Genomic DNA, 21,355 nt, shown 5'->3' on the forward strand with positions numbered 1-21,355 from the left:
TGACTCAAGCTCGAGAAAACCCAGGATATGGCCAACAAGTATGCGAAGAAGGCAAAATCATGAGCCAGATGCGGGCATAACCCAGACCATACCCAGACCATACCCAGACCTAACCGGTTTTATCCTGTAACATATTGATCCAAACCAGGTTCAATTGACTGTTACAATGTGGTACCATATTACTACGTGACTCAAGCTCGAGAAAACCCAGGATATGGCCAAGAAGTATGCGAAGAAGGCGAAATCATGAGCCAGATGCGGGCATAACACAGACCTAACCCAGACCTAACCGGCGTTATCCTATAAAATATTCATCGAAACCAGGTTTAATTGACTGTTTCTATGTGGTACCACATTACTGCGTGATTCAATCCCGAAAAAACCCAGGATGTGGTCAACAAGTATGCGAAGAAGGCAAAATCCTGAGCCGGATGCGGGCATAAACCAGGCCTAACACAGACCTAACCGGTTTTATCCTCTAAAATACTGACCGAATCCAGGTTTAATTGACTGTTACTGTGTGGTACCACATTACTACGTGATTCAAACCCGAAAAAACCTAGGATCTGGCCAACAAGTATGCGAAGAAGGCATAATCATGAGCCAAATGCGGGCATAACCCAGACCTAACTCAGACCTAACCGGTGTTACCGACTAAAATACTGACCGAATCCAGGTTTCATTGACCGTTACTGTGTGGTACCACATTACTTCGTGATTCAAACCCGAAAAAACCCAGGACCTGGCCAAGAAGTATGCTAAGAAGGCGAAATCATGAGCCAGATGCGGGCATAACCCAGACCTAACCCAGGGCTAACCGGTTTTATCCTCTAAAATACTGACCGAATCCAGGTTTAATTGACTGTTACTGTGTGGTACCACATTACTACGTCACCCAAACTCGAAAAAACCAAGGATCTGGCCAACAAGTATGCGAAGAAGACACAATCATGAGCCTGATGCGGGCATAACCCAGACCTAACCGGTGTTATCCTCTAAAATATTGACCGAATCCAGGTTTAGTTGACTGTTACTTTGTGGTACCACATTCCTACGTGATTCAAACCCGAAAAAACCCAGGATCTGGCCAACAAGTATGCGAAGAAGGCAAAATCATGAGCCAGATGCGGGCATAACCCAGACCTAACCCAGACCTAACCGGTGTTATCCTCTAAAATATTGACCGAATCCAGGTTTACTTGACTGTTACTGTCTGGTACCACATTCCTACGTGATTCAAACCCGAAAAAAACCCAGGATCTGGCCAACAAGAATGCGGAAAAGGCAAAATCATGAGTCAGATGCGGCCATAACCCAGACCTAACTCAGACCTAACCGGTGTTACCGACTAAAATACTGACCGAATCCAGGTTACATTGACCGTTACTGTGTGGTACCACATTACTACGTGACTCAAGCTCGAGAAAACCCAGGATATGGCCAACAAGTATGCGAAGAAGGCAAAATCATGAGCCAGATGCGGGCATAACCCAGACCATACCCACACCATACCCAGACCTAACCGGTTTTATCCTGTAACATATTGATCCAAACCAGGTTCAATTGACTGTTACAATGTGGTACCATATTACTACGTGACTCAAGCTCGAGAAAACCCAGGATATGGCCAAGAAGTATGCGAAGAAGGCGAAATCATGAGCCAGATGCGGGCATAACCCAGACCTAACCCAGACCTAACCGGCGTTATCCTATAAAATATTCATCGAAACCAGGTTTAATTGACTGTTTCTATGTGGTACCACATTACTTCGTGATTCAAACCCGAAAAAACCCAGGACCTGGCCAACAAGTATGCGTAGGATGCAAAATCATGAGCCCGATGCGAGCATAACCCAGACCTAACCCAGTCCTAACCGGTGTTATCCTCTAAAATATTGATCGAAACTAGGTTTAATTGACTGTTTCTACGTGGTACCACATTACTACGTGATTCAAGCCCGAAAAAACCCAGGATCTGGCCAACAAGTTTGCGAAACAGGCAAAAACATGAGCCAGATGCGGGCATAAACCTGGCCTAACCCAGACCTAACCGGTGTTATCCTATAAAATATTCATCGAAACCAGGTTTAATTGACTGTTTCTATGTGGTACCACATTACTACGTGACTCAAGCCCGAAAAAAACCCGGGATCTGGCCCACAAGTATGCGATGAAGGCAAAATCATGAGCCAGATGCGGGCGTAACCCAGACCTATCTCCGACCTAACCGGTGTTACCGACTAAAATGCTGGCCGAATCCAGGTTTAGTTGACTGTTAGTGTGTGGTACCACATTACCACGTGACCCAAAGTCGAAAAAACCCGGGATCTAGCCAACAAGTATGCGAAGTAGGCAAAATCATAAGCCAGATGCGGACATATCGCAGTCCATACCCAGACCATACCCAGACCTAACCGGTTTTATCCTGTAACATATTGATCCAAACCAGGTTTAAGTGACTGTTACAATGTGGTACCACATTCCTACGTGATTCAAACCCGAAAAAACCCAGGATCTGGCCCACAAGTATGCGAAGAAGGCAAAATCATGAGCCAGATGCGGGCATAACCCTGACCTAACCCAGACCTAACTGGTGTTACCGACTAAAATACTGACCGAATCCAGGTTTAATTGACTGTTACTGTGTGGTACCACATTACTACGTGACTCAAGCTCGAGAAAACCCAGGATATGGCCAAGAAGTATGTGAAGAAGGCAAAATCATGAGCCAGATGCGGGCATAACCCAGACCTATCTCCGACCTAACCGGTGTTACCGACTAAAATACTGACCGAATCCAGGTTTAATTGACTGTTACTGTGTGGTACCACATTAATACGTGATTCACACCAGAAAAAACCCAGGATCTGGCCAACAAGTATGCGAAGAAGGTAAACTCATGAGCCAGATGGGGGCATAACCCTGACCTAACCCAGACATAACCGGTGATACCGACTAAAATACTGACCGAATCCAGGTTTAATTGACTGTTACTGTGTGGTACCACATTACTACGTGATTCAAACCCGAAAAAACCCAGGATCTGGCCAACAAGTATGCGAAGAAGGCAAAATCATGAGCCAGATGCGGGCATAACCCAGACCTAACCCAGACCTAACCGGCGTTATCCTATAAAATATTCATCGAAACCAGGTTTAATTGACTGTTTCTATGTGGTACCGCATTACTACGTGATTCAAGCCCGAGAAAACCCAGGATCTGGCCCACAAGTATGCGAAGAAGGCAAAATCATGAGAAAGATGCGGGCATAACCCAGACCTATCTCCGACCTAACCGGTGTTACCGACTAAAATACTGACCGAAACCAGGTTTAATTGACTGTTACTGTGTGGTACCACATTCCAACGTGATTCAAACCCGAAAAAACCTAGGATCTGGCCAACAAGTATGCGAAGAAGGCATAATCATGAGCCAAATGCGGGCATAACCCAGACCTAACTCAGACCTAACCGGTGTTACCGACTAAAATACTGACCGAATCCAGGTTTCATTGACCGTTACTGTGTGGTACCACATTACTTCGTGATTCAAACCCGAAAAAACCCAGGACCTGGCCAAGAAGTATGCTAAGAAGGCGAAATCATGAGCCAGATGCGGGCATAACCCAGACCTAACCCAGACCTAACCGGCGTTATCCTATAAAATATTCATCGAAACCAGGTTTAATTGACTGTTTCTATGTGGTACCACATTACTACGTGATTCAAACCCGAAAAAACCCAGGAGCTGGCCAACAAGTATGCGAAGAAGGCAAAATCATGAGCCAGATGCGGGCATAAACCAGGCCGAACCCAGGGCTAACCGGTTTTATCCTCTAAAATACTGACCGAATCCAGGTTTAATTGACTGTTACTGTGTGGTACCACATTACTACGTCACCCAAACTCGAAAAAACCAAGGATCTGGCCAACAAGTATGCGAAGAAGACACAATCATGAGCCTGATGCGGGCATAACCCAGACCTAACCGGTGTTATCCTCTAAAATATTGACCGAATCCAGGTTTAGTTGACTGTTACTTTGTGGTACCACATTCCTACGTGATTCAAACCCGAAAAAACCCAGGATCTGGCCAACAAGTATGCGAAGAAGGCAAAATCATGAGCCAGATGCGGGCATAACCCAGACCTAACCCAGACCTAACCGGTGTTATCCTCTAAAATATTGACCGAATCCAGGTTTACTTGACTGTTACTGTCTGGTACCACATTCCTACGTTATTCAAACCCGAAAAAAACCCAGGATCTGGCCAACAAGAATGCGGAAAAGGCAAAATCATGAGTCAGATGCGGCCATAACCCAGACCTAACTCAGACCTAACCGGTGTTACCGACTAAAATACTGACCGAATCCAGGTTACATTGACCGTTACTGTGTGGTACCACATTACTACGTGACTCAAGCTCGAGAAAACCCAGGATATGGCCAACAAGTATGCGAAGAAGGCAAAATCATGAGCCAGATGCGGGCATAACCCAGACCATACCCACACCATACCCAGACCTAACCGGTTTTATCCTGTAACATATTGATCCAAACCAGGTTCAATTGACTGTTACAATGTGGTACCACATTCCAACGTGATTCAAACCCGAAAAAACCCAGGATCTGGCCAACAAGTATGCGAAGAAGGCAAAATCATGAGCCTGATGCGGGCATAACCCAGACCTAACCGGTGTTATCCTCTAAAATATTGACCGAATCCAGGTTTAGTTGACTGTTACTGTGTGGTACCACATTACTACGTGATTCAAACACGAAAAAACCCAGGATCTGGCCAACAACTATGCGAAGAAGGCAAAATCATGAGCCATATGCGGGCATAACCCAGGCAACCCAGACCTGACCGGTTTTATCCTCTAAAGTATTGATCGAAACCGGGTTTAATTGTGTGTTTCAATACGCCACCACATTACTACGTGATACAAACCAAAGAAAACCAAGGATCTAGCCAACAAGAATGCGGAAAAGGCAAAATCATGAGCCAGATGCGGGCATAACTCAGACCTTTTTTTTTTTTTTTTTTTTTTTTTAACGTGGTGAAATCCTCACGGACACCTCGGCTCCCTGGGGGGGAGGCCGGGGTAGTGCCTGACTCTTACCGGCTAAAACACCACGGTGACCGCCTGCGCCCTTTATTTGGGGAGAGTCACGGGAACCAAACTAGCGATACTACCGTGACTCTCCCCGTTGGCGCAACGCCCTACTACGGGCCCTTCCCGGGAGAGGAGATATGATCCTCCTCCCCCAATGGGGGGCAAACGAAACTGATTGCCCCCCGGCGACGTCACGCGGTCACACGCGACGTCGCCCCCACTCGTGCCGTTGCTACTAGCCGCGACCGGGCCCCCACCCGATCGCGACCACGGCTGCGGGGCCGGCTAACACTGCCGCCCCCGCTGTACGGGGACCCTGCCACGGGCCCCCGGTACGGTGATGGGCTGGGTGCGAGGGGGAATGAGGGAATAAAGTCCCTCACCTCGCACCACAAACACCATCACCGACCCCATCGCGCTCCCCCTGTCACGGGGAGCGGTGGAGGGTCTTACGGTCGACGTCGCCGCCTGCCCCCCACCTCCTCACGCGCCCTTTCGGCGTCCTCCTTGGCGGCCATGACCTCTTCACAAAACAAGGCCATGGCCGCCCACGCCTCCTCGCTGCCGACCATTGCACGTATGACGGCCGGCAGCGAGAGGTCCGCTCCAATCGCTCTAACGAGGACACCGCGCTGGACGGCCCACGCCGGGCAAAACTCCAGCGTGTGCTGCGCGGTGTCCTCCCTTCCCCTGCAGTGACGGCATGCAGCCGTCGCCTCCCGCCCTATCCGATGCAGATACTGACCGAAGCAACCGTGTCCGGTCAGTACCTGTGTCAGACGGTAGGTGGGCGTACCCCAGCTACGGCCCACCCAGGCATAAAACACTGGGCGGACCGCCGCGGCAACGCGATCATCCCGCTGGTGTGGCTTCGATAACCAGACCAGCCACCGACTATAGACGCGTCGCCGCGCCTGGCTTCGGGCCCTGGCGGCCTCCTCGCCGTGCGGGTCCACGCCCCGCTGGCGAAGGTCGCGGAGGCTTTGATAGACCTCTGCGTCCATTTTCGCCAGCAGGTGAAACGGTGCGGAACCCGCCAGCAAGGTGGCGGCTGTGTAGGAGATCGTGCGATAACCCCGCACGACTCTGATGGCGACCAACCTCTGTAACCGACGGAGCACAAATGCACCCCGCCGATTTGCGATCAGACCGCCGGCCCATATCGGCGCGCCATAAAGCGCCATGGACCGGACGACTCCCAAATACAGCCGCCGTGCCGCCATGTTGGGCCCCCCGAGATTTGGCATTATGCGGCCTAACGCAGCCGCTGCCCTTTCAATACGGGGACCCAACCCTTCCAAATGATGCCGGAAACGCCAGTAGCTGTCGAGGGTGAGGCCCAAATACTTCATCCGGCGCCCCACCACGACTTGGGCTCCGCCCACCCGTAGAGACGCCTGGCGCGGCACCCCGCGACCACTGACGTTACACAGCCAGATGGCCTCGGTCTTCTGGGGTGCCACGCGCAACCCCAGACGCTCTACTTCGGCAACGACTCGTGCCGTCCCTTCCTCCGCGAGGGCCACTGCCCTCCTCCACGTATCCCCGCCGGCTATCACCAGGGTGTCGTCGGCGTAACATACCAACGACACACCGACGGGGAGATCAGCCCGCAGCACCGCGTCATACGCCAAGTTCCACAGGAGCGGCCCTAGGACCGACCCCTGTGGAACCCCGCGGTGCACCGCTCTCTGCTCCATCCCGTTCCGACCCGGATATTGGACTACCCTGCCCCGCAGATAATCCCCGATCAGTCGGCATAGATAGGCGGTCACCCGGTGGTACTGAAGTGCCCGACCTATCGCCCCCCAGGAGACGGTGTTAAAGGCGTTGGCTATGTCCAACGAGACTGCCAACGCCACACCCCCCCGGGAGATTGCCGATTCCGCCAGGGTCCGCACTGTCGCTATGGCGTCGACTGTGGAGCGGCCCCGGCGAAAGCCGAACTGTCGGTCGGCCAGATCGGGGCCGACGCGGGACAGGTGCCCCTCGAGACGGGATACAATGACCCGCTCGAGGAGCTTTCCAGCCTCGTCCAATAGGCAAATAGGACGGAACGCGGGTGGAGAATCCGCGGGCTTCCCTGGTTTGTGGAGGAGGACCAACCTCGCCACCTTCCATATGGGGGGGAACTGACCGGTCCGCAGGCATGCGTCAAAGACGCTTATCAGCCCGGCCCCCAGAACGCCCACCGCTACTGCCCAGGCCCTGCCAGGTATGCCGTCCGGTCCTGGTGCCGTCTTCTTGGCAGCCATTCTCCGGACGGCCCTGGCCAGCTCCTCCTCAGAAACCCCCAGTTCGTCGGACCACCAAGGCGGGTGATCCGGCTGTGGCTCGGGGGGATGCAGAAACGCCTCTCCCCCAACGGGGAAGAGGACGCGCATAGTTTCCCCGAGCAGCTGGGGGTCGAGGCTCTCTGTGACCGGGGGCGCCCATGATCGCATCTTGCCTGCGACCATATGATAGGGGCGCCCCCATGGATTTGCATCCAGAGAGCCGAGGAGCTCCGTCCATGCCTGGGCTTTCGCGGTCGCGATGGCCCGGCGGAGGGTTCTGCGCGCCAGGGAAAATTCCCCGCGCAACCCCACCACCTCTGCCTCCGTCGCCCCGCGCCGTCTCCTGGCGCGGGTGTACCGGCGTCGAGCGAGGACGCACCGAGTGCGTAAGTCCTCGATCTCGCCCGACCACCAGTACACGGACCCTCCTCGGCTCGAGGCGGTGGCCCGGGGCATGACTGCGTCGCACAACGACGTCATAGTCTCCCGGAACCAACGCGCCCCGGCAGAAGGATTGCCGAGGGTCCGGCGTGGCATCTCCTGCCATGCCACAACGGAGGCTGCCATCGCGAGGGCGTCAGGGTCCAACCTCTTTGCGGACCAGCGTGGCGCCGGGTGTGCTTCCCTGCCCGGTTGGCGGGGTCCATTTACGCCGGGGGTCGCGGATACGGAGAACGTAATATAGAGGTGGTCGCTTAACGTGGCCACCTCTTCCGCGACCCTCCACTCGGACACACGGCGCGCTATGGCGGGGCTCGCCAACGATATGTCGACGATCGACTCGCCCCGCGCGTGCACACACGTGCTCACGGCCCCCTCATTCAACACTACGAGGCCGTGACCCGCCGCCCATACGAGCATCGCGTCGCCCTTGACGGTCGTCCTGGGGCAGCCCCACGCTGCAGCGTGGGCATTGAAATCACCCAGGACGAGTACCCCACTGGCGAGATGTGGGGAGATGCATCTCCCCACCTCGTCGAGGTACGCCTCAAAATCGCTGAGGCCCATAGCGGGCGACGCGTAACACTCGGCAACCACAAGGTCCCCCCACTTGATCGCCACGAACCCGTGGCCCCTCCCCACTACGGAGCACGGCAACATGCCACGCCCGTACTGCCAGGTGATCGCCGAGACCCCGTTAATGTCCCCCACCCAAGCGGGGTGTTTGGGGACACGATAGGGCTCGGCGATCACGGCCATCCCGATGTTCCACTGCCGGAGGGTTTGGAGCATGAGATCCTGAGCCCCCCGGCAGTGGTTCAAATTGACCTGGAGGAGGCGTTGAGACATTACCGGGTCTCAGTCGCGGCCTCCTCCAGGCCTCTCCTTCCAGCGCTTAGGGACGCTTCTGCGCGCCCCGGATCTTTGCCGCCGTACGAGGCCATCACCCCCCTGCTAAGGGGCTCCGACCCGCACGGTGACTGTGCTACCGCCTGTGGTGGGGGCTCTGCAGCACCCCCACCAGACATCGCACCTTCCGCTTCCGTGGAGGTGGAGGGCGCCGAGTCGCAAGGCGCCACGTCCACCTCCATCATCTCCGCCACCGGCAGGGGTGCGTGTGGACACCCCACCACCTTCACTGCCGCCGCGACAGGGGCGGGAGTAACCCCCGACACCACAGCAGGGGACGGCTGGGAACAAGCCGCCCCCTGGACCTCCATCGCGACGGACAGCGGTGCCGGCTCAACACCAGCCGGCACCGTGGATGGGGGCACACCCACCCCCTTCCCATTCTTCCCCTTCCGTTTGGGGGGACGACACGCCGCCCCACCCATTCGGTGATCAGCTGGCCGCCCCAAGCCTACACAAAGGGGGCATTTTGGGGCGGCCGTACACTCTCTGGCTGTGTGGGAGGCCCCCCGCAACGGTAACAGAGGCCGCTGCGATCTATGGTGCTAGTGCACCGCTGCCTGACATGACCGAATTCTAGGCAACGGTGGCACTGCAGCGGCCTCGCGGCGAGCACTGCCAGCCGGGCCTCGAAGAAGCCGACCATTAATCGGCCGGACTTCGCGAGCTTGGTTGCGGCGCGAAGGGGACAGCGGGCCCATGCCGTATACATGCCCGAGCTGTCTCTGCGGAGGTCACCAACGTTGACCTCCGCAGCGCCGCAACCCCCGGCTGTGGCAAGGGCCTCCCTCACAGTCTGCTGGGTGGCTGCCTCCGAGAGGCCGGTAACTCGTAACTCGGCCTGCTTCTGGGGGCAAGCCACCCGAACACCCTCCACCTCGAGGGCCCCCTCAAGACGCGCCCTCAGGGCGGTCGCCTTCTCTCTGCCCTTCTCACCGGGGATCGCTAATAAGAGCGCCCCGGTGACTGCCCTGGTGGGGCGCATCCCGGTGATCCCGAGATCATAACAGATCCCGGGCATCACCCTATTGAGGAGGGGGCCCAATTCTCCTTCACGTCCGGTAGCGGCGGTCACCGAGACTGCTGCATTCTTCGGCAGTCTCGGTAACTTGACTGCCGCTGACGGGGCGCACATCTTCCTCTTGCTGACTGCCGCAGTAGTGGCGGCTGGCCGACTGGCTACGGGTGATTTCCCGCCTTTATAGGAGGATGCGGCAAGAGCTGCACCCTTCACGCCGCCCTTCTTCTTGCCCTTCTTCACTACCTCAGCCCAGGATCCCTGCCCATCGTTGGTGGGGGCTGAGGCAACGATGGACTTCGCGCCGGTGTCCTTGTCGGGCAGAGCGGACTTTTTTTTTTTTTTTTTTTTTTTTTTGTCGTGGGGAAAATCTTCGAAAGACTCCCTCCCACCTCCTTGGGGAGAGGTGGGAGGGGTGTGTGGGATTCCCCGCGCCCGTACAACGACAGGCGCGGGACCTACCCACTAAATACCCCACGGTGACCCTTCGGCACGCTTTGGGAGGATACCGGGAATCGCTCGAAGCATTCTTCCGGTATCCTCCCCGTGCCCGCGCTTTCGCGCCCATCCCCCGGGGGGACAATCGGTCCCCCCAGTAGACACACTGCCTCATAGCGGCGGGACGGGGCCACTCCATCCCGCCGCTATCCGTCCCGGGGCCGCGTTTAGTGGCGGCTGCGAGCCCCAACTCGCAACCGCCCGCGACCCCGTTTCCACCCCTCGGCGGCCGGGCGTTCATGGCCGCACCAGACCGCCGAGGGTGCCTCCCCTTGCGTCGGACCGGTAGGGGGAGGCACTCCTACCCCCAACCGGTCCGACCCGGCGCCGCCTGGCGGGAGGAGGGTCCCCTCAGGACCCCCCTCCCAGCCTAGGTCATCCGCCACGCCGAGGCGGCCGCCCGCGACGCCTTGCAACCGGGCGACGACCTCGGGCCACCGCACGAGCGCGAGCTTCAGTGCGCCGCTGAAGCTCGCGCTCCCTCCCCGCGGCCTCCTTCTGCAACATTACGTTCTCGCAGAAGGAGGCCACGGCCCTCCACTTCTCCTCGCTGCCGAGCATGGCGCGCACCACGCCCGGCAGCGAGACATCCCGCCCGACGACGCCGACCAGGACACGGCGCTCCCCCTCCCACGCGGGGCATACCTCCAGGGTATGATCCGCCGTGTCCTGCTCAGCGTCGCAGTGGCAGCAACGCGCCGTCGGCTCCTTCCCTATCCGGCACAGGTATCTTCCGAAGCTGCCATGCCCGGAAAATACCTGTGCCATCCGGTAGGTGAGGCTGCCATGGCCTCTGTCCAGCCACTCCTTCAGGAGTGGCCGAACCGCCCCGACAGTCCGGTGCCCCGCGGTTGGCAGAGCCAGCCGCTCCTGCCACGCGAGCAACACGGACTGCCGGGCCTGGCGCTTCAAATCGCCCCAAGCAGGTTCCTGCCCGCCCGGGACCGCCCCCACCCCCGCGCGACGGTCGACGCGGTGCCGGTACATCACCGCGTGCGACCGCGCGAGCAGGTCCACGGGCGGCATCCCCGCTAGAACCGTCGCCGCCTCATGTGACATGGTCCGATACCCGCGGACGACCCTGAGCGCCATGCGCCTCTGCACCCGACGCAGCATAGTCATGCTGCGCCGGGAGGCAGCCAGGTCGTCCGCCCAGACGGGGGCCCCGTATAGGGCCACCGACTGGACCATTGCCACATAGAGGCGACGAACTCGGCCCGCCGGGCCCCCCAGGTTGGGCAGGATCCGGCCCAGAGCCGCAACCATCCTTTCCAGCCGGGGGACCAGGCAGCGGAAATGCTTCTCGAAACGCCAGTGGCTATCGAGGATCAGCCCCAGATACCTGATCTGGGGCTTCACCTCGATGTCAGCCCCACCCACCCGAATCAGAGGGGGTGGCGGATCCTGCCGAGGTGAATGAAACGCAATCACCTCGGTCTTATGGACCGCCACCGTCATCCCCATCCCCCTGATCCGGTCGACGACGCGTTGCGACCCCTCCTCCGCGCGACGCATGGCCCTCCCCCAGTGCGCCCCGACGGCCAGCACCAGTGTGTCATCCGCATAACACACCGTGCTGACGCCGTCAGGGAGGCCGCCCCGCAACACCGAGTCGTACGCGATGTTCCACAGGAGTGGCCCGAGGACCGACCCCTGCGGAACACCGCAGTACACCTCCCTCCGCATATCACCATCCCGGCCCGGATACTCGATCCACCTGCCGCGGAGATAATCCCCGATGACCGCCCTGAGACAAGGGGGGACTCGATGATATTCGAGTCCCCTCCTTATCTCTTCCCAGGGGAGGGTGTTAAAGGCATTGGCAATATCCAAGGATATTGCCAATGCCACCCCTCCCCGGGAGACGGCCGCCTCCGAGAGGGCCCTCACACGACCTATCGCGTCGATAGTCGATCGGCCCCCCCGGAAACCGAACTGGCAGTCGGCCAGACCGGGATCACCCCGCGACAGGTGCTCGACGAGGCGGGCAGCAATCACACGCTCGAAGAGCTTGCCCACCTCGTCGAGGAGACAAATGGGCCGGTATGCGGAGGGAGACTCCGCGGGCCGACCCTCCTTCCGGAGGAGGACCATCCTCGCCACCTTCCAACTGGGGGGGAATCGCCCGTCCCTCAGGCAGAGGTCGAACAACCGCCTGAGGTCGGCCCCAAGGACGCCCTGGGTCAAGACCCAAACCCGGCCGGGCACACCATCCGGACCCGGGGCCGTGTTACGAACCCCGAGCCGTCTGATGGCCGCTGCCAGCTCCTCCTGCGTGACCCCCAGCTCGGCCGTCCACTCCACTGGGACAGCCGCCGCCGCCGGAGGACGCGGTCCCCTCTCCCCAATTGGGAAGAGTGTATTGACCACGTCCTCCAGCAGCCGGGGGTCAAGACCCTCGGTGACGGGGGGCGCCCACGGGCGGAGCTTATTCAGCACCACCTTATATGGGCGCCCCCATGGATCGTCATCAAGGGTCTGGAGGAGCTCCTTCCATGCCTGGGTCTTGGCCCGTTTGATGGCGACCTGCAGAGCAACCCGCGCCACGCGGTATGCTCCATACAGGTCATCAGCTGCCCTCGCTCGCGCCACGCCGTCGCCTGTACGTTGACGACGGCGCGCGTGGGTGTACTGGCGTCGGGCGCGGACAGTCGCGACTCGCAACTCCGCGATCGCGTCCGACCACCAGTACACCGCCCGGCGAGGAGAAGCCCGCCCGACCCGAGGCATCGCCGCGTCGCAAATACCCGCGACCAATGCTCCCTGCGGCCAAGTTGCAGCGAGGGCAGCTGCCATCAGGGCGTCCTTGTCCAGGCGCCGAAGCGCCCAGCGGCGTGGTGGGGTGCCACGCAGGCGGCCGTGTCGGGATGCACTCGCGGCGGCAGAGACCTCCATCCGGATGTACCGGTGATCGGAGAGTGTCTCTGCCCCCGCGACCACGTGCCAACCCGACACCATGCGCACGGCGTTGGGGGTCGCGAATCCAACATCCACGATGGACCCCCCATATCGCCGCACGCATGTGTGCTCCGACCCCTGGTTCAATACCCGGAGGTCGAGCCCCGCCGCCCAATCGCCCAGGATCCCGCCGCGAACGGAGGTCCTGGGGGATCCCCAAGCCACCGACTTGGCATTAAAATCCCCCAGGACCAGCACCGGCCGGGCCGCGTAGCGCTGCACGCATGCCGCGACCTCGGCCAAGTACAGCTCGAACGCAGCGTGACCGCTACGGGGCGAAATGTAGCACCCCACCACAGCGACTCCCCCCCAGTCCACGGCGACGAATCCCCGACCGCGCTCCAACAAGGAGAACGGTGGGGACCCGTCGCCCCCTCCCCATACCGTCGCCACCAAGCCGTCCGCGTCGCCCACCCAATGAGGGTGATCAGGGACGCGGTACGGCTCGGCGGCGACCGCCAGGCCAACCCCCCACTCCGCGAGGACTTGGGACATCAAGTCCTGTGCCGCGCGGCAGTGGTTGAGGTTGGCCTGGAGGAGGAGGCGGGGCGGCATTAATTAATGGCCGCGCCAGCCTCCTCCCGGCCGTCCGTCCTCGTAGCACCGTCCACCTCCATGGAGGACGATGCCACCGCCCTCGGCACCGGAGCCGGTGCAGCCCGCCTCTTCCTCTCCTTCCGGGAGGGGGGGGGAGCACTTCTTGCTCCCCACCCTGTGATCGGCTGGCCTCCCCATGTCCGCACACAGCGGGCAGTGGGGGGCCGCCGAGCACTGGCTCGCACGGTGCTCTTTGGCCCCGCAGCGGTCAGTGTTACCGGCGAGGTGCACCACTGCCTCACGTGCCCCAATTCGAGGCAGCGGTGACACTGAAGCGGGCGCGGCGCGAGGATTTCCACTCGCGCCGAAACCCACCCCACCAACACCCTCCCGGATTCCGCCACCTTACGGGCGGCGGAGAGGGGGCACCGGGCCCACACCGACCCGAGGCCGGAGGGCGACCTGCGGATCTCTCCGATCCGCAGGTCCTCCACAGGACAGTCCCCCGCCCTCGCAAGGGCACGGGACACATCCTGTGCGCTGACCGAGTCGTCCAGCCCACAAACGCGCATCTCCGTGCGCTTCGTGGGCCGGGCGACCCGGACACCTCGCTCGCCCAGCTGCTCGCGGAGCCTCTGGGCGAGACGATCCGCCTTCGCGCCGCCTTCTGCACCGGGGATCTCCAGCAAGAGACCCCCGGTCACGGTCCTCTTCGTCCTCACGGAGGCGATGCCCAGCTCTTCCAGGGAGATATTCTCCCTGGCGAGCCGCATCGCCTCCCCGAGGGTCAGGTCGCCCCCCTGCGCAACGGTCAGCGTCACCGCTGCCGTTTTTGGGGGACGACCTGGTCGTGCCTTCCCGACCTTCGCGGCCTTTACCTTGGCCGCCGGCGGCGGAGGCGGAGGCTGCGGTTGCGAGGCCTTCCTCGCCGCCCGCTTCGCCTTCCGCCCCACCACCTCACTCCACGCCACCCCCCCTTGGGAGGGTGCTGTGGAGGACGCGACCACCGCGACCACGGGTACACCACCCCCCTTGGGGGTCGCGACCCGGGGCTCTGGTGCCGCAACGCTGGGCGGAGCCTTCACTCCGCCCTTCTTTGCCTTCCCCGACTGTACCGGAACAGGTCGGGGAGGCACCGCCTTCCTGCTGACCGCTCTTCCGGCGAGGAGCTCCTCCCGGAAGGCGGCCAGCTTGCCATCAATCATGTCCCCAATCCTCCTCAGAAGATCGTCTTCTGAGGAGGACGGGGACTTCTTCACGGGCGGAGTGCGGGTGGAGGGGCCCGCGGTGCCCCGCACCACTGCCGCCGCACTCCGCTTATTTACCTCCGCCGAGGGACGCGGCGGTGGAGGAGGAGGGAGGATGGGAGGGAGGGCCGCGCTGTTCCACAGCGCCTCTGCCCTCCTCCTCCCCTGTCGCTCCTCCTCCAACAGGAGCTGCAGACGGGCGTTCCGCCCTCTGAGCTCCCGCGCCGCCTCCCTCATTTCCTCCGCCGCGGCCTTCAGGGCCTCCGCGCCACCGCTTTTCTGCCCCTTAAAGGCGCAGGCAGCGGCGACTTTCTCCACCCGCCTCAGGGACGAGGAGATCCTCTCCGATATCTCCTCGGTCACCTCGTCCCTGAGGCAACTCAGCCTCACCGACGGGCTCATCGCCCCGCCCACCTCGACGACGGCCTGCCCCGTCCTCTTCCTCTTAGAGCCTATGTGGCTCGTGCTGGAGGAGAAGGACGAGACCGACGCCGTCTCGTCGTCCTCCTCCACCCTCCACGAAGCCGGACCTGGCGCTGAGTGGGGCGCGAGCGCCGCCACCCTAACCCCAACCCCGTCTCCGTCCTCCCCAACCGACAAAACCCGCCCCATCCCCATTTTATTTTCTGTGTCCATAATAGTCCCACGAGATGGTCGGAAATAAAGGTCCACCCGGGCAGAGCCGCCTTACCCGGGTAAGCCTAATACTCCGGGGGTTCGGCAGGTTCCCCGGAGGTGGTCGCTTGGGATTGGGCCTTCTCCCCCAACCATGCATCCCATCGCCGCGCACCATAGCTTAGGATTGGAGGGCGATTTTATAGAGTCGCCATACTCGTGGCCCAGGCGGTTAAGCCAAGACCCCCGTTCCTCCTGCCGTCACGTACCATTCACAAAACCAATAGGGAATTGTGAATGGGTCGTTGTGACGACCAACAGGAGGCTTACGGTGTGTGTATGACTCGGGTACCCCGGGTTCGTTAAGCCCGAACTGCAGCTGAAAGGCTGGCAGCCCCTGAGGGGGGGCAGAGCGGACTTGCTGCTATCTACCTTGACAGGTGGAGGAGGGGCTCCTCGTCTTGCCTTCGGTGGCGCCTGAGACTTCGGGGCGGACGGCTTAGACACTTCCACATCTTCAGCCGCCGGTTTTACCTTACCAGCGGCTTTCTTCCCCGTGGTTGATTTCGGGGGTGCCGCAGGCATTTTGACGGGGGCAGACCCGGTGCCAAGGTTTCCCCGCGCTGCCCCCTTGGGTTTCCCCCTTGTCTGATCTGTCCCCGCCGGCTTATCGCCTTTCGCCGAGCTCGGCGGGGCAGAGGTTGCCCCCACGGATGCGGGAGGAAGAAGCGGAACCTTTCCCAATGGCGGGCGAGACACTGCCCGCCATACTGCCTCAAAACGGGCATCAAACTTCCGTTCCACTTCCGATACGTGCCCCGCCATTTCGGAAACCCTTTGTACGACTTCGGTCATCATGACCAACAAAGGGTTTCCGGAGGCGGGACTCTCCGTCTCAATCGGGGCGGGACGCTCTGCGGACGACGGTCCAAGGACCGCCGTCTCGACCTCCATACTGGTGTCCCCCCCGGCAAAAGTGGACGGAAGGAGATTCTTCCGCCGCGGCCGAGGGGCAAAAGGCAGCACGTGATCCGGCGGCGTCACGTCGGTCACCACCTCGCCCGCCCTCAGCAGACCACGCTGCTCCTCCTTGAATCTCAGGCGTCCAAGTTCCCGCCTGAGGTGCTCCAATTCCCTATCTTTAACCCTGACAGTTTCCGACAGGGTGGTGGCGGTGGAATCGGCCACCTCCAGCGTCTTCTCGAGGGCCTTCGCCCTCCTCTCCCATTCGCCTTGGCGAATGACAACTTCCCGGGCCGGCCTGTTTGGGTTTCCGGCGCGGTCAGCTCTGCCGTGAAGTTCCTCGGCGCTGACCATCGCCACCCGCGCTGCCAAACGGAGCCCACGGATGTCCGTCGTCTTTAGGTGGCTAGCAGTGTCTGCCACACGGACGACGGACTCCAGCTGCTCCTTCAGCCGACCCAGGAGCTCGTCCGTCCTCATGACCTCCGCTATGTTCCGGAGGTCCGCCTGCTTGGGCAAGCTCTTCATTCCGGGACCCAATTTCCTTGGGTCCACGAAAATTCCTCTCGGTCTCCCTGCACCGGGGCCCTTCCTCTTCCTCTTACCGGGCCCGTAATCCTCCTCGCTGGAGTCAATACTCTCAGCCTCATCTCCGGTGCAAGGATTAGGCGCCCATTCGTCGCCATCCTGCGAGTCAACGTCGGGGACGGGGTTTGTGACGGTCTCACCGACGCCCGACGATTCCTCCTCTTCCCTCAGGGCTGCGTCGCCGACCAAGAGCTGCGAGCCCTCGGCACCATGCCTCTTGCGGGGTGGCGACTCCCTCCCCGCCATGCGCCACCCTGTTGCAGGTAGCCGCTCAAGGCTGACGACTGGGGCTGGGCTGACACTAAGAAGGTCAGCTTTACCCCCAAGATTCACCTCAACACTCCTGACCGTGGGATTAACCCCACCAGGAAGTGGTCCATCCGTTGCCATGTCGTTTGCCGTTATGAGTGCCAGTCCGCTATCAAATTTGCCAGTCCTGTTAGTTTTTCTTTGAATATTCTCCATACATGTTCCCACGAGTATGGTCGGAAAGGAGGTCACCCCAGGCAGAGCCGCCTTGCCTGGGGAAGCCTAATACTCCGGGGGTTCGGCAGGTGCCCCCGGAGGTGGTCGCTAGGGATTGGGCCTTCTCTCCCAACCATGCATCCCATCGCCGCGCACCATAACTTAGGATTAGAGGGTAATTTATAGAGTTACCATCCTCGCGGCCCAGGCGATTAAGCCAAGGCCCCCGGTCCTCCTGCCGTCACGTACCATTCACAAAACCTAGACTGGAATTGTGAATGGGTCGTTGCGACGACCAACAGGAGGCTTACGGTGTGATTAGCATCAGGTACCTCGGGGTCGCTACGCCCCGTACTGCGCCGGACACCTGGCCGGACACAGCCCCTGAGGGAAGCATAACCGGAACCTAACCCAGACCTAACCGGTTTTAGCCTGTAACATATTGATCCAAACCAGGTTTAGTTGACTGTTACTGTGTGGTACCACATTCCTACGTGATTCAAACCCGACAAAAACCCAGGATCTGGCCAACAAGTATGCGAAGAAGGCAAAATCATGAGACAGATGCGGGCATAAACCAGGCCTAACACAGACCTAACCGGTTTTATCCTCTAAAATACTGACCGAATCCAGGTTTAATTGACTGTTACTGTGTGGTACCACATTACTTCGTGACTCAAGCTCGAAAAAACCCAGGATCTGGCCAACAAGTATGCGAAGAAGGCAAAATCATGAGCCAGATGCGGGCATAACCCAGACCTAACCCGGACCTAACCGGTGTTATCCTCTAAAATATTGATCGAAACCAGGTTTAATTGACTGTTTCAATGAGGTACCACATTACTACGTCATTCAAACCCGAAAAAACCCAGGATCTGGTCAACAAGTATGCGAAGAAGGCAAAATCATGAGCCAGATGGGGGCATAACCCAGACCTAACCCAGACCTAACCGGGGCTACCGACTAAAATACTGACCGAAACCAGGTTTAGTTGACTGTTTCTATGTGGTACCACATTACTACGTGATTCAAACCCGAAAAAACCCAGGATCTGGCCAACAAGTATGCGAAGAAGGCAAAATCATGAGCCAGATGCGGGCATAAACCAGGCCTAACACAGACCTAACCGGTTTTATCCTCTAAAATATTGATCAAAACCAGGTTTAATTGTCTGTTTCAGTATGCTACCACATTAGTGCGTGATACAAACCAGAGAAAACCAAGGATCTGGCCAACAAGAATGCGGAAAAGGCAAAATCATGAGTCAGATGCGGCCATAACCCAGACCTAACCTAGACCTAACCGGTTTTATCCTGTAACATATTGCTCCAAACCGGGGCTAATTGACTGTTACAATGTGGTACCACATTCCAACGTGATTCAAACCCGAAAAAACCCAGGATCTGGCCAACAAGTATGCGAAGAAGGCATAATCATGAGCCAGATGCGGGCATAACCCAGACCTAACTCAGACCTAACCGGTGTTACCGACTAACATACTGACCGAATCCAGGTTTCATTGACCGTTACTGTGTGGTACCACATTACTTCGTGATTCAAACCCGAAAAAACCCAGGACCGGGCCAACAAATATGCGTAGAAGGCAAAATCATGAGCCCGATGCGAGCATAACCCAGACCTAACCCAGACCTAACCGGTGTTATCCTCTAAAATATTGATCGAAACTAGGTTTAATTGACTGTTTCTACGTGGTACCACATTACTACGTGATTCAAGCCCGAAAAAACCCAGGATCTGGCCAACAAGTTTGCGAAGAAGGCAAAAACATGAGCCAGATGCGGGCATAAACCTGGCCTAACCCAGACCTAACCGGTGTTATCGTATAAAATATTCATCGAAACCAGGTTTAATTGACTGTTTCTATGTGGTACCACATTACTACGTGACTCAAGCCCGAGAAAACCCAGGATCTGGCCCACAAGTAAGCGAAGAAGGCAAAATCATGAGCCAGATGCGGGCATAACCCAGACCTATCTCCGACCTAACCGGTGTTACCGACTAAAATACTGACCGAATCCAGGTTTAATTGACTGTTACTGTGTGGTACCACATTACCACGTGACCCAAAGTCGAAAAAACCCGGGAACTGGCCAACAAGTATGCGAAGACGGCAAAATCATAAGCCAGATGCGGACATAACGCAGACCATACCCAGACCATACCCAGACCTAACCGGTGTTACCGACTAAAATACTGACCGAATCTAGGTTTAATTGACTCTTACTGTGTGGTACCACATTACTACGTGACTCAAGCTCGAGAAAATCCACGTTATGGCCAACAAGTATGCTAAGAAGGCAACATCATGAGCCAGATGCGGGCATAACCCAGACCTAACCCAGACCTAACCGGCGTTATCCTATAAAATATTCATCGAAACCAGGTTAAATTGACTGTTTCTATGTGGTACCACATTACTACGTGATTCAAACCAGAAAAACCCCAGGATCTGGTCAACAAGTATGCGAAGAAGGCAAAATCATGAGCCATATGCGGGCATAACCCAGACCTAACCCAGACCTAACCGGTGTTACCGACTAAAATACTGACCGAATCCAGGTTTAATTGACTGTTACTGTGTGGTACCACATTACTACGCGATTCAAACCAGAAAAAACCCAGGATCTGGCCAACAAGTATGCGAAGAAGGTAAACTCATTAGCCAGATGGGGGCATAACCCTGACCTAACCCAGACATAACAGGTGATACCGACTAAAATACTGACCGAATCCTCGTTTAATTGACTGTTACTGTGTGGTACCACATTACTACGTGATTCAAACCCGACGAAACCCAGGATCTGGCCAACAAGTATGCGAAGAAGCCAAAATCATGAGCCCGATGCGGCCATAACCCAGACATAACCCAGACCTAACCGGTGTTACCGACTAAAATACTGTCCGAATCCAGGTTTAATTGACTGTTACTGTGTGGTACCACATTACTACGTGAGCCAAACCCGAAAAAACCCTGGATCTGGCCAACAAGTATGCTTAGAAGGCAAAATCATGAGCCAGATGCGGGCATAACCCAGACCTAACCCAGACCTAACCGGCGTTATCCTATAAAATATTCATCGAAACCAGATTTAATTGACTGTTTCTATGTGGTACCACATTACTACGTGATTCAAACCAGAAAAAACCCAGGATCTGGTCAACAAGTATGCGAAGAAGGCAAAGACATGAGCCAGATGCGGGCATAAACCTTGCCTAACACAGACCTAACCGGTTTTATCCTCTAAAATACTGACCGAATCCAGGTTTAATTGCCTGTTACTGTGTGGTACCACATTACTACGTGATTCAAACCCGAAGAAACCCAGGTCCTGGCCAACAAGTATGCGAAGAACGCAAAATCATGAGTCCGATACTGGCATAACCCAGACATAACCTAGACCTAACCGGTGTTACCGACTAAAATGCTGCCCGAATCCAGGGTTAATTGACTGTTACTGTGTGGTACCACATTACCACGTGACCCAAAGTCGAAAAAACCCGGGATCTGGCCAACAAGTATGCGAAGAAGGCAAAATCATAAGCCAGATGCGGACATAAACCACACCTAACCCAGACTTAACCGGTGTTATCTTCTAAAATATTGATCGAAACCAGGTTTAATTGACTGTTTCTATGTGGTACCACATTACTAAGTTATTCAAGCCCGAAAAACCCAGGATCTGGGCAACAAGTTTGCGAAGAA

The sequence above is a fragment of the Colletes latitarsis genome, chromosome 10 (genome assembly GCF_051014445.1).
Source record: "Colletes latitarsis isolate SP2378_abdomen chromosome 10, iyColLati1, whole genome shotgun sequence".
NCBI classification, from domain to species: domain Eukaryota; kingdom Metazoa; phylum Arthropoda; class Insecta; order Hymenoptera; family Colletidae; genus Colletes; species Colletes latitarsis.